This window comes from Artemia franciscana, chromosome 3, assembly GCF_032884065.1.
Source record: "Artemia franciscana chromosome 3, ASM3288406v1, whole genome shotgun sequence".
NCBI classification, from domain to species: domain Eukaryota; kingdom Metazoa; phylum Arthropoda; class Branchiopoda; order Anostraca; family Artemiidae; genus Artemia; species Artemia franciscana.
In genome coordinates, this window is record NC_088865.1 from 29,338,885 (window position 1) to 29,353,174 (window position 14,290).

Below are 14,290 nucleotides of genomic sequence, written 5' to 3' on the forward strand. Positions count from 1 at the left end.
CTGTAGTAGGGTTCTCTGATACGCTGAATCTGATGGTGTGATTTTCGTTAAGATTCTATGACTTTTAGGGGGCGTTTCCCCCTATTTTCTAAAATAACGCAAATTTTCTCAGGCTCGTAACTTTTGATGGGTAAGACTAAACTTGATGAAACTTATATATTTAAAACCAGCATTAAAATGCGATTCTTTTGATGTAGCTATTGGTATCAAAATTCCAGTTTTTAGAGTTTTGGTTACTATTGAGCCGGGTCGCTCCTTACTACAGTTCGTTACCACGAACTGTTTGACTTCGCTGAGGTAAGGATGCTAGGACTGTTTTGAAAAACTGTTCATTTTAGTTTTATCGATTTTATCCTCTAGTAAGTTGTTTATTTTTATTTGTATTGCTTAGGTTAGCCCTTGGACATAGGGCCGAAATATTCCTTCTAATTTGTTTCGCATTGTCTTACAAAATTCCCTATTGTTCTCCTTGTTTTTGGTGCTTATTTTGATATATCTCTGGATAACAAAATTCCATTTTTAAGAGTTTTGGTTACTATTGAGTCGGGTCGCTCCTTACTTACAGTTCGTTACCATGAACTGTTTGAACATTAAACTTATATATTTGGAAACAGCATGAACAGATGATTCTTTTTGTGTTTTTTATTGTCATCAAAATTTCGTTTTTTGGAGTTTCGGTTACTAGTGGAACGAGTCACTTCTTGCTCAAAGTTTGTTAGCATGAATTGTTTGATAGGCCTGACAAAACTGAATGTGACGCGTTTAAATACCATGCAAATAATTCAACTAGCTACTGATAAGTTTTACTAGTATTCTACTAAGACTGAAAATAGACCATTTTGTAAAAACCTGTAGATTTTCGATTGAATAATGACTGTAAAATTATTAATGTTAGATCGCTCACTTCAAGGATAGACCCTCACCCCAAAACTGAACTTCATGAACTATAAAATCCTCAATATTCTTTTTTTTCTCGTAGTTTTGAACTCAAAGCTAAAAGAGTGATACCAGCCATGATTTTTTTAGAAAAAAAAATTATCATAAAATATTTATTTAAAAACATCATGGGAAAAGGAAAAAAACAACACGAAAAAAGGTCAGTCAATAGCATGCAACTAGGATAAATTACACTTACCAAAGGTATTTAACTTACTTTCGGTAAGTCTTGCTCACCAAAGATGACCGTTCGGGAAGTAGCTTCTTCAAAGTTCTCCCGAGGTATAAACGCAGGACTATTGTGTTGTACATAGTGGGAGATTCGTCGAAATTCTAAAAAGATGTGGATCATATAAAAATTGTAGGCAGTCGAGAATAATTGCCAAGTCAAGAGATTAACAGGAGGAGAATGACAGTAAGCATCTTTTTGAGAATATTATTGTATTTTTTGTTTTTCTGCCCTGTTTGTCATCATTCTTGTCATCCGTAAATATAACTAGTGCCAGGAAAAATGTCAAATGTGTTTAAAAAAATACAAATTCTTGTAGCTCAAGCATGGTCTGGGAACAGTTTTTCTGTCTGGCAAATATTGTTTTGGGGCCTTTTATTTCTGGACACCTAAGCTTTGGCGGTATTATTTAGAAGCTTACATTGAATGATGGATAAAAGTAATTTTATAAACTCATTTATACCATTTTGAGCCCAATTTAAAGAAGTATGTAAAAAAAGAAGAAGAAAAAATAAATGAATCTTTGCTTGTTTATCGCACCAATAATCTGGCGAGAAAAGAAATCCAAAATTTTTCGGTGCTATATTACGTGTTTGGGTCAGAAGAATACTTTTCAGAGCATTTTAGGATAACGTACTTGACTTAATGCTCGTATTGGTGATCACAATTTGAGAACGACATCTTTCAGTTTGTCATTGAATGATCGTTGGTAATCTTCTGTCATTGATCATTAAGAGAAACTGACCATGGCTGTCCCGTCATATGAGTCGAGGTCTTCCTCGACTAGTTAACTTAGTTATAAAACCATCAGAGAAAAGATTTCGAATAGCTCAGGAAATATTCAAGCGCAGAGAGATGGATTGCTTAGATGTGATCTTAAGCGTGAATTGAGTTTCAAAGAGATGAGGAGACTCTCACAATCACTGAGAAGCAACCACTCAGTGGTTACTCTCAGTGAGTAAAAAGTCTTGTTCGAATCAGAATCCCTCGAGAATAAAGAAAGATCCGTCCCTTCAGTAAACAAGCTGGGGAAGCACATTTCCATGGAATAGTTTTTGGTGAAACTCTCTTGGTGAAGCACTTTACATTGGACTAGTTCTGGTTGAAGACCTTCAGTGAAACAAATCTCATTGTGCTAGTTTTTGCTAAAACTGTTTTAGTGAAGCACATTGGATTGATCATCTTTTCAGTTTTTGTATTAGTTCAGTTCTTGTCTTAGTTTTTGTTGAATATATATATTTGCAGTATATATACGAGATTTTCGGAGTTTAACTGAGTCAAGTGGTACTTTCTGTCTTTTTTGACTTCATCAATAGCTCGTTCTACTATTTCATCTGGTGCAAAGGGAGGATAAATTTCATCTAGCAAATTATTTACCCTCCATCTGCTATTCTTTCGTACTTCTTGTAGATCTCCAATATACACTGAATTAGAATCTTCTAGCCATTTTCGCAACGGATACTTGTTTGTTGGCTGCGCAGGAACAACTTGCATATTCCCTAAATAAATCACATAATGAAAATAGTGACATATTGGTGGTAAATACCGTTCCATTTCTATGATGTCTCCTTTTATAAGAAAAATGTCACCCTCTGCAGTGTTTATACAGTCTTTTTGATTTGGATCAATGGTCATTTCCTTATTCCATGGTGTTTTATTGTAATTATAAAGCTCTAATATTTCATATTGGTCATCTGGATCTGTAGTTTTCATTAAATGAAGCTCTTGGCCATCACATAATGGTTTCTTATTCTCCAACTGCTTATCTTCAAAAATTAGAAGCTGCTGCTCTTTGGATATTCCCAACTGAAGTTGTAGTTTGTCTTTTAAATCTCCAACTGTCGCATTTTGTTTCGCTTCAATCGTTATTACCTCAAAATTTATTTTAACTTTTATTATCATTGTCTTCTTTTTTAATATAATGACTATCTCTCTTTTTATGCCATAAGATGTAACCTAATAGAAAATAAAACTATTTTAAAATTTAAATGTAGTTTTATGGTTTTAATTTTGTTTAAACATTTTTAATGAAACGCTATAAATAAATATTTCTGCAGTTTCCATAATAGCTTTAAAATAATTCTGAACTGAGAACTAACATAAAATTAAAAATTATGACGTCACGGATGGGCAAAACATGGCGTTAAATTCACAACATTACTTGTAATTCCGGATACGTCAACTATTTGAATTATCTCTTGTCAGTATTTTTCTTTCTCATCCCCGCAACAGGTTGTAACACCTTCGAATTCGAAAGAGAGCATCAAAGCCAATTTACTGCGGCAACTATTAATACAGATCGTATTATTGAATATGTGATTAATATACAGTAATTTTTTCATAGTTTTTTCTTTAGTTTGTTTTTTGTTTTTTTTAGCTTTAAGTTTTTTATTTTTTTTTTCAGTTTTCTTTTTCTTTTTATTTTAATTTTCTTTTTAGTTTTTCCATTTTTTTTGTGGTTAGTTTTTCTTTTTTTGTTTTTTGCCTTTTGTTTTGTTTTTAGTTTCTTTTTTTCTCATCCAGCTTTCCCCCCAGCCACCAAAACAGTTTTTTCAAAAACTAGTAAAATGAGATTTGTTTCACTGAATGTCTTCAACCAGAACTAGTCCAATGTAAAGTGCTTCACCAAGAGAGTTTCACCAAAAACTATTCCATGGAGATGTGCTTCCCCAGCTTGTTTACTGAAGGGACGGATCCTTCCTTATTCTCAAAAGATTCTGATTCGAACAAGACCTTTTACTCACTGAGAGTAACCACTGAGTGGTTGCTTCTCAGTGATTGTGAGTCTCCTCATCTTTTTGAAACTCATTCACGCTTAAGATCACATCTAAGCAATCCATCTCACTGCGCTTGAACATTTCCTGAGCTATTCAAAATATTTTCTCTGATGGTTTTCTAACCAAGTTTCAATTTTCATAATTTTTCCTCAGTTGCTTTGATGTTCTCATTGAAGTAACTTGAATAGCTTCTTTTCCCTACGTGGATCAATAGCGACAATTGTATTTATTAATATTTGTGGTGGTTTTATTTGTTTTTAGTTTAGTGTTTTTTCTTTTTATCTTGTGCTTAGGACGCCTAGTTTGGATACAGGCAAAATATTCGCGTTGTTTTAGTCTTTCCTCTCTACTGGCCGTAGTCTCGTTTGATATTTTTTTCTGGAGTTTTATCTCTCTTTGTTGTTTATTGTCATGTCTGGCCAGTTTGGCTTAAATACTTTCATTGGTCTCTCCTTTCTTACTCTTCGCTTCCTTCTTGCGTCAGTAAGGGTCGCTCCTTCAAGCTATATAATTGAAACTTCGGGGTGGTTTCTAAATATAGCCTCATCTCCATCTTCAAAGTACTCATTTACGTCGCTTGATATTGAGGGTTCAGTTCTTCTGTACCTTTTATTTGGCGGAGATACCAGATTAGCACGACCGTCAGTTGCCAAACAGCGTACGTCCTCCAGTATCTCAAGGTACTCATGCCACTTACGGACTTTCTTAACTGCCTAATCTGTTCTACCTGTCACTCTCGAAACAATGCACTGGTTAATGTTTACCAGATCTCCATGTTCCATCTCCATGTGCGTGACACACCTCAAGTTGTCGTCCTTCCGTTGAGCCCTTTTAAGTCTCACAAATATCTCGTTATATAAAACCGGGTGCTGGTGCCACATTTGCTGCCCCAGACCTGACGCAGATATAATACTCCTGCCACAGCCAACAACAACGCACTTCAATCGTCCCTCAGTCTCATTCTCAATATTGGCTCGGATAGTGAGTCCCAAAGGACCCGGCGCTCCAATGAGACCAGTGTTACCTATTCCATTACCCGCTCCACTCTCATCATTTCCACATTCATTCCGCATTAGTTTCCTATTCACTTCATTCACCTCATCACATTCGCTCCTCACTTTCTTTCGCCATATATGAACCATATATAATCCTAAAAAAAAGGGGGAACACCCCGTAAAATTCATAGAATCTTAACGATTTATTTTTTGCCGAAAGACAGGTCACGGCTGCGTGCTCCTAAAATGTCATGAGAGGGTTCATTCTAACGGAAATGAATAGTTCTAGTACTCTTTTTAAGTGACCAAAAAATTGGAGGCCACCTAGGCCCCCTCCGACGCTCATTTTTTCCCAAAGTAATCGGATCAAAATTCTGAAATAGAAGTTTTATTCAGCATAGTCGAAAAATCTTATAAATATGTCTTTGGGGATGACTTTCTCCCCCAGAGTCTCCGTGGGAGGGAATGCAGGCTACAAACTTTGACCACTTTTTACATATAATAATGGTTATTGGGAAGTGTACAGACGTTTTCAGGGGGAAATTTGGTCGGGGGAGGGGTTGAGAAGAGGGGGTTATGTGAGGGAACTTTCCATGGAGGAATTTGTTATGAGGGAAGGAAATTTTCATGAAGGGTTCGCAGGATTTTCTAGCACTATTTAAAAAACAATGAAAAAATAAATATGAAAAGTTTTTCAACTGAAAGCAAGGAGCAGCATCAAAACTTAAAACAAACCAAAATTATTAGGTTATAAGGGGTTCACCTACTCCTAATACCTCGCTATTTACGCTAAAGTATTTATTAAAGTAAAGAAAAAAACTAATAAAAAAGAAGAAAAAACTAAAAAAGAAAACAAATTAATAAAATAAGAAACTAACAAAATAAAAACTTAAAAAGAAAAAAACTAAGAAAATAAAAGATAAAAAACTAAAAAAGAAACGATATCTAAATATATAAAAATAAGTTGTATGTATGTGTGTTTGTTTGTTTGTGGGTTTGCATATGACGTCATTATAAGTATATAAGGCTTTGTATATGACTTCATTTTGAGATGACGCTACAGACAGGGACACTGGGACACAAATGACGACCAGGACACCGAGACACAGGGAATATAAATGACGACCGGGATACTCAAAGAGAAAATTACAGACTGGGACTACGGGACACAAATGACGACCGGGACACAGGGAATATAAATGACGACCGGGACACAGGGACACAACTACAACGGAGACGCCGGGGGGAGACAGGGGGAAATATAAATGACGACAGGGACACAAGGAATGTTCGATTAGCAAACACAATCAACAATGCTCAGGGGCAATCATTAGAAAAATGTGGTATAGTTCTGAATATGGATTGTTTTTCCCATGGGCAATTATATGTTGCATGTTCAAGAGTTGGTAAACCTGTCAATCTATTCATATGCATAGACAATGGGACCGCGAAGAATGTTGTATATTCACAAGTTATACGTAGTTAAAGCATATATATATATATATATATATATATATATATATATATATATATATATATATATATATCTACTAGCTGTTGGGGTGGCGCTTCACGCCACCCCGACACCTAGTTGGTGGGGGCGCTTCGCGCCCCCCCCCCAAGCCCCCCCGCGCGCACAAGTCGTTACGCGCCATAATAGTTACGCGCCATTGTAGTTGTGTCCCTATGTCCCACCTGTGAATATAGATATTATATATATATATATATATATATATATATATATATATATATATATATATATATATATATATGGTTTTAACTACGTAAAACTTGCGAATATACAACATTCTTTGCTGTCCCATTGTCTTTGCATATAAATAGATTGTCAGGTTTACCGACTCTTGAACATGCAACATATAATGGTCCATGGGAAAACAATCTGTATTCACATCTATACCTCATGATTCTAATGATTACCCTTGAGCTTTGTTGATGGTGATTGCTAATCGACCATTCCCTGTCCCGGTGTCCCGGTCGTCATTTATATCCCCCTGTTTCCCCCGGTGTCCCCGTTGTAGTTGTGTCCCTGTGTCCCGGTCGTCATTTATATTCCCTGTGTCCTGGTCGTCATTTGTATCCCGGTGTCCCGGTCTGTATATACATTCGTTTTTTAGTTTTGTTTTTCTCCTTTATTTTTTTCTTTTTTTTTCTTTTTTAGTTTATTTAGATTTTTAGATTTTTTAGTTTTTTTATTAGTTTTTAGTTTTTTTTTTCTTTTTAGTTTTTTTGTAGTTTTTACCTTCTTTTTAGTTTTGTTAGTTTTTTTTTACTTATGTCCTGGTCGTCATTTATACTCCCTGTGTCCCGGTGCTTTGTTGATTGCTAATCGAACATTCCTTTTGTCCTGGTCGCTTTCTCTTTGAGTGTCGTCATTTATTTTTTTCTTTTTTAGTTCTTTTAGTTTTTACCTTTTTTAGTTTTTTTTTAGTTTTTTAGATGAAAATTTTTTTTAGTTTTTTCCTTTTTTTCTTTTTAGTTTTTTATTGGTTTTTACCTTTATTTTAGCTTATTTTTCAGTTTTTTCCTTTTTTTTAGTTTTTTTTTATTTTTTATTTTTTTTAGTTTTTTACCTTTTTTTTTGTTTGTTTAGTTTTTTTAGTTTTTTAGCTTTTTTACTTTTTTTATTAGTTTTTAGTTTTTTTCGTAGTTTTTGCCTTTTTTAAGTTTTGTTTTTCTCCTTTATTTTTTTCCTTTTTTTTCTTTTTTAGTTTATTTAGATTTTTAGATTTTTTAGTTTTTTTATTAGTTTTTAGTTTTTTTTTCTTTTTAGTTTTTTTGTAGTTTTTACCTTCTTTTTAGTTTTGTTAGTTTTTTTTTACTTATGTCCTGGTCGTCATTTATACTCCCTGTGTCCCGGTGCTTTGTTGATTGCTAATCGAACATTCCTTTTGTCCTGGTCGCTTTCTCTTTGAGTGTCGTCATTTATTTTTTTCTTTTTTAGTTCTTTTATTTTTACCTTTTTTAGTTTTTTTAGTTTTTTAGATGAAATTTTTTTTTAGTTTTTTCCTTTTTTTCTTTTTAGTTTTTTATTGGTTTTTACCTTTATTTTAGCTTATTTTTCAGTTTTTTCCTTTTTTTTAAGTTTTTTTTTTATTTTTTATTTTTTTTTAGTTTTTTACCTTTTTTTAGTTTTTTTAGTTTTTTTTAGTTTTTTAGCTTTTTTACTTTTTTTTATTAGTTTTTAGTTTTTTTTGTAGTTTTTGCCTTTTTTTAGTTTTTTCAGTTTTTTTTAGTTTTTTATTGGTTTTTACCTTTATTTTAGCTTATTTTTCAGTTTTTTCCTTTTTTTTAGTTTTTTTTTAGTTTTTAGTTTTTTTAGTTTTTTACTTTTTTTTAGTTTTTTTAGTTTTTTTAGTTTTTTAGCTTTTTTATTTTTTTTATTAGTTTTTAGTTTTTTTTGTAGTTTTTGCCTTTTTTTAGTTTTTTTAGCTTTTTAGCTTTTTTATTAGTTTTTAGTTTTTTTGTAGTTTTTGCCATTTTTTAGTTTTTTTAGTTTTTTAGCTTTTTTATTTTTTTTATTAGTTTTTAGTTTTTTTTTGTAGTTTTTGCCTTTTTTTAGTTTTTTCAGTTTTGACGTCACCTGATCCAGTTTTTTCAGGTGACGTCACCTGATCCACAGATCCACAGATCCACACACAGACAACTTATTTATATATATATAGATATATATAAAAATAAGTTGTCTGTGGATCTGTGGATCGTGGATCAGGTGACGTCATGTTTCGGCTGACGTCATGAAATTAGTTGCCATCATTTTTGCTTTGAAGGTGACGTCATTCAAGTTATATAAGACATATGTTCGCGTAGAATTCTATTAATGTTTAAGTTTACAATGGCTGATGAAGATGCTCAAAGAGTCTATGCCAAAAAACTTGCTGCTGATAGAGAAAGTCAGAAAAGAAAGCGTGCCGAGGAATCAAAAGAACAGCAAGGAAACAGGCTTGAGGCTAAAGAACGCAAAACCGCGCAGTTAGATGAAGATCCACCTGGACAGCGAGAGTCAAAACATATTAAAACTGAAAATGATAGCGATGATGATTGGGTTTGGGATTTTGACTTGGATAAGGTCATCAATGACTACCAGATTTTAGTTAAAAAAACAAAGGTTCGGCGATATGTATTTCATAGTGAAGCTGAAAAATAAAGAAGAAAAAGAAAACTGAAAAAAGAAAAAAGAGAAATTACAGACTGGGATACCGGGACACAAATGACGACCGGGACACAGGGAATATAAATGACGACCAGGACACAGGTATTTAAGAATATCGTTCAAAGACAAATTTTTAATTGTAAGAAGACCGTTGAAAGAGAAATTTCTAATTGTAAAATGACTGAAAAACCTACAATGGCAACGGTACCACCATCGAAGTAGATAACCAGTGGGTTTACGGCCAACCTACCATCTTCAAAGATACCACGATAGGAAGACTCTACACCGTTCACCCCATTCAACATGAATGCTTCTTTCTACGCCTGCTTTTGGTGAATGTACCCGGTCCGACATCCTTTGAGTATTTGAGAACTGTAAACGGTACTATACATGACACTTACCGTAGTGCATGCCAAGCTCTGAATTTATTGGAGAATGACCAACACTGGGATAACTGCATCAATGACGCGTGCGAAACGTCAACCCCAAGTCAAATTCGTACACTTGCTCTCCATCAGCTCTTACAGAGTTATGGGAAAAATATAAGTCAAAAATGTCCGAAGATATACTCCATCGAAAACAGTTAGAGACGTCAGAAATGACTTTTGATTTTACATCAGAAATTTATAACGACACTTTAGTTATTATAGAAGATTTGTGCGTACGTATGGCAAACAAACCTCTTCAGGATTTGGGAATGCCTTCACCTAACCGTATCGCTGCTGTTTCGACATGTGTAGAATTGGATCGTGAACAAAGTTACAGTACGAGTGATCTATTGTCGTATGTACAAAATAACATTTACAAGTTAACGTTGGAACAAAAAGACATTTATGATACGATAGACTCAATTTCAGGACGTATACAACTACCTGCTGATTTCTGTAGTTTAGTGACGTCCAAAAATGAATTGATTGAAAAAGTATTTCCGAATATTCTAAAAAATTATAAAAATAATAAATGGCTCAGTGAAAGAGCGATTCTCGCACCCAAAAATATAGACGTCCACGAAATCAACAATATTGTTTTGACCAAGATTTGAGACCAGGCAGTCCTTTGCAAGTCAGTCGACACAGTTTTGGAACCAAATGAAGCGGTTAATTATCCATCTGAATTTTTAAATTCCATATATCTTTCAGGGTTTCCACCACACGTGCTACAACTAAAAATAGGCGACCCACCAAAGCTTTGCAATGGCACGCGACTTGCCGTAAAAAAAACAATGGAAAGCCTAATAAAGGCGACAATCTTGACAGGGCATTTTGAGGGTTAGGCTGTTCTTATTCCTCGCATTCCCATGATTCCAACGGATCTGCCTTTTCAATTTAAAAGATTGCAATTCCCAATTCGATTAGCATTTGCAATCACCATTAACAAAGCTCAAGGTCAATCATTAGAAAAATGTGGTATAGATCTTAATACTGATTGTTTTTCCCATGGAAAATTGTACGTTGCATGTTCGAGGGTCGGTAAACCTGACAATCTATTTATATGCAGCGACAATTGGACAGCGAAGAATGTTGTATATTCGCAAGTTTTACGCAGTTAATTTGTATTGTATCCATCTATCTATCTATCTATATAAAAACGAGTTGTGTGTATGCATGTTTGTTTGTTTGTAAAAAGAGCGTTTGCATATGACGTCATTATTAGTGCATACGGCTTTGTATATGCACAGACAATGGGAAAGCCAAGAATGTTGTATATTCGCAATTTTTACGTAGTTTAACTCCTGCAGACGAAATGAATGCTTGCCTGAAAAATTCTAATTTATGGGCACACGTAAAAATATTAAAATTAACTACAAATATGCGTGTCCGATTGCAAAACGATGATTCTGGTCAAACATTTTCAGATCAATTGCTGGCAATTGGAAACGGAAAGCTTCCAGTAGTGGGAAAGCCAAAAATGTTGTATATTCGCAATTTTTACGTAGTTTGAAACACATATATAAATCTATCTATATTCACAGGTGGGACACAGGGACACAACTACAATGACGCGTAACTAATATGGCGCGTAACGACTAACGCGCGCGGGGGGGCTTGGGGGGGCGCGAAGCGCCCCACCGACTAGGTGTTGGGGTGGCGCGAAGCGCCACCCCAACAGCTAGTATATATATATATATATATATATATATATATATATATATATATATATATATATATATATATATATATATATATATATATATATATATCTATATATACAGGTGGGACACGGGGATGCAACTACAATGCCACGTAACTAATATGGCGCTTAACAACTTACGCACAAAGGGGGGCTTGGGGGGTGCAAAGCGCCCCTACCAACTAGGTGTTGGTGTGGCGCGATGGGCCAAACCAACAGCTGGTAATTTATAAGTGCATCCAGGGCCAGGTGAATGGCACATGATTCGGCAGACGAAACAGAAGATCCCAATTGGAGAGGAGAATAGATGTTCAAGTTCAGAGATCGGATGCATGCTCCTGCTGGAGCTCTCTCCCTCTAGACAGATCCATTTGTATATATTTTTCTGTGATTAGGGTACGCCTTTGAGATTTGTCCAGTTAAAATAGTCTGGATCTTAGGAATCAGATTTTGATCAATTGAGGTAAGTTCTACTTCATTCTTTTTAAATGGTAGTTTCTTTGAATAAGACTCATTAGAGAGTGGTTTATATCTTCAATCTATATTTTTCTTCTGCATACATTATGACAGTACCCTCAAAGTGACGTCATGATGTTTCACAGTATCATAGTAGTATATATAGAAATACTAGCTGTTGGGGTGGCGCTTCGCGCCACCCCAACACCTAGTTGGTGGGAGCTCTTCGCATCCCCCCCAAAGCCCCCCAGCGCGCTTAAGTCGTTACGTGCCATATTAGTCATGCGCCAATGTATTTGTGTCCTTGTGTACCACCTATGAATATAGATAGATTTATATATGTGTTTTGAACTATAAAAAACTTGCGAATAAAGTTACCAGTTTTTTACTCTTTAAGAAATTCAATCTCTTTTAAATGATATTTGTCTTTTCAATGATATTTGATTATTCAAGCAAGCTGATTAACAGAAAAAGTGTAACAAACATAACAGACAGACAACTTATTTTTATATAGATATAGATAGATAGATAGATAGATTTTTGAAGTTACCAGTTTTTTACTCTTTAAGAAATTCAATCTTTTTTCATACTGTTGTATTTTCAAAGATATTTGATTATTCAAGCAAGCCGATTAACTGACAAAGTGTAACAGACATAACAGACAGACAATTTATTTTTATATATATAGATCGATAGATAGATAGATTTTTGAAGTTACCAGTTCCGTTTTTCATGGTCAAAGTTTTGGGAAGGCAGTTACCCCCCCCCCCCTCCCCCAAAAAAAACGTAGTCTTTTCCCGAAATGCATCGAATGAAAAATTTTGAGAAAGTTTTCTGAGAAAAAAAACATGCATATTTTAATAGAATCTAAATGTCTAATTAATTCAGCTATAAGGGGGGAGGGGGTAATTTATAGCAAGGCTGCATGTAAAATACGTTAACTATGATTATTCTGCATATTATGAAGAAGGAGTTGTTTTCTTAACATGTTTCCTTCTCTCCAAATAGATCTCCAAATTTTTTCCTGTTCCTCAACAAGATTTTCTTCTTTTTTCCTTTTCTTAGATATTTGTTTACAAATTCATATAGTGCTTATGGCTATATTGGCCAGCTGGTTTCGTATTAAATCAAGAGATAAGCAGGGTTGGGTAAAAATTTCCTAGAATTAGTGCCAAAGATATTGCAATCTGAATGGCCACAAATGACAATACGCCGATCCCCAAGTTTATTTGACAGTCTATTTGAAAGTCGCGAGAGTTTTGTGGATGATAGAGCAGAGTATTTATATTTATGGAGAGACAAACATTTACACGGACAATCCTGTTAGCTCCTGGAATATCTGCTACAGTATAATATTCAAAAGCCTCAACTTTTTTCTAAACCAAACACTTTGCCTGCAATGATAGCTGTTCCTTGTGGATAGAAAGTACTTTTTCTGCATCAATCTGAAGCTATCCGTAATGTTTTGATAATGAAAGGTGCTCTTTGAGGCACACAACATCGTATCTGTGGCACATTTCAGCAGTATAACCAAGTTTTTAGCATTACGCCCGTATATTATAGACGAAAGATCACGAGACGTTTCATGAGAAATATGTCACTTTACTACGATAGAAAAAAAGAAAAGAGAAAAAGTTTATTTGAGCCCTACGGCCATACACTACATGATTTAATGATACAACACTGCATAGAACACACACTCAATATAAAACAATAGTCATTTTCATTCACTCGGGCTCGACTGAGCCTCTCCCGCCTTTTCCACACATCGTGCCATTTTGCATATGGTTCCAGGCTTCGAAGACCTCAGGATATCAGAAAGTAGCACCAACCGATGGGCCCCCCAAATTTCTTCTTTAAGACTTTCAAGCTCCTGGCACTTCATGAGGAAATGGGCTAATTTATTATCTTCAATTCCGCAATACCCACACTTACCATTTGTACCCTTAATTTTTTTAAATCTTTGTTCCCTATGTACTGGAAGGCAATTTCCCCTCAACTGGATCCATGATTTTAAATATTTAAAAGGTAAATTTAACTTAAAGTAATATTCTTCCCCAAAAATGTCTTTTACTTTACTATATTCTTTCAGTGTTTCCGACGAACGTACTAAACAACCCCACTCTTGTATCTCTTGGTCTTTCAATCTCTGCATAATTTCTGGAAGGCATTGTGTGTTTCTGGGTCCCTTTCCTTCCATCCACAAATTTGAGAGCCCTAATTTGTCAAGAGATTTCTTGATTTGTTGAGTCCAAGTAGTTTTCCTATTAATTCGAAGCAAATTATTATAAGCGTGTTTAGGCAATCGGTCCTCAGAAAGTTGGGTTAATATCAGTTAAAACTTAAATACTTGATAAAGCCGGTGCAGTTTCAGTGAGAAGATGCTGAAGAATCCTTTGATTAGCCGGTTATGTGTTGTCTCTTGCAGCTCGAAAAGTCTTTTGTAGTATCTAAACTGGACTGATTCTAGCTTATCCGCGGCCTCCAGGCCCCATAGCTCAGCTCCGTAATGGATAGCCGGTTTAATTTTCGAATCAAATATTTGCTTAAACTTTTTCAATGACTTTGACTTTTTCACTAGGTCATTACGTAATAT

The 14,290-nt window shown here is 34.7% G+C and overlaps 1 long non-coding RNA gene across 1 annotated transcript in view; it reads right to left on the minus strand.

Moving 5' to 3' along the window:
* Window positions 1-14,290, minus strand: part of LOC136024634 (uncharacterized) — an 84,003-nt gene that overhangs the window by 8,832 nt on the left and 60,881 nt on the right. The window contains exon 2 of the long non-coding RNA XR_010616867.1: window positions 1,136-1,269. This is a non-coding gene — a long non-coding RNA (uncharacterized LOC136024634). The remainder of the gene's footprint in view (window positions 1-1,135; window positions 1,270-14,290) is intronic.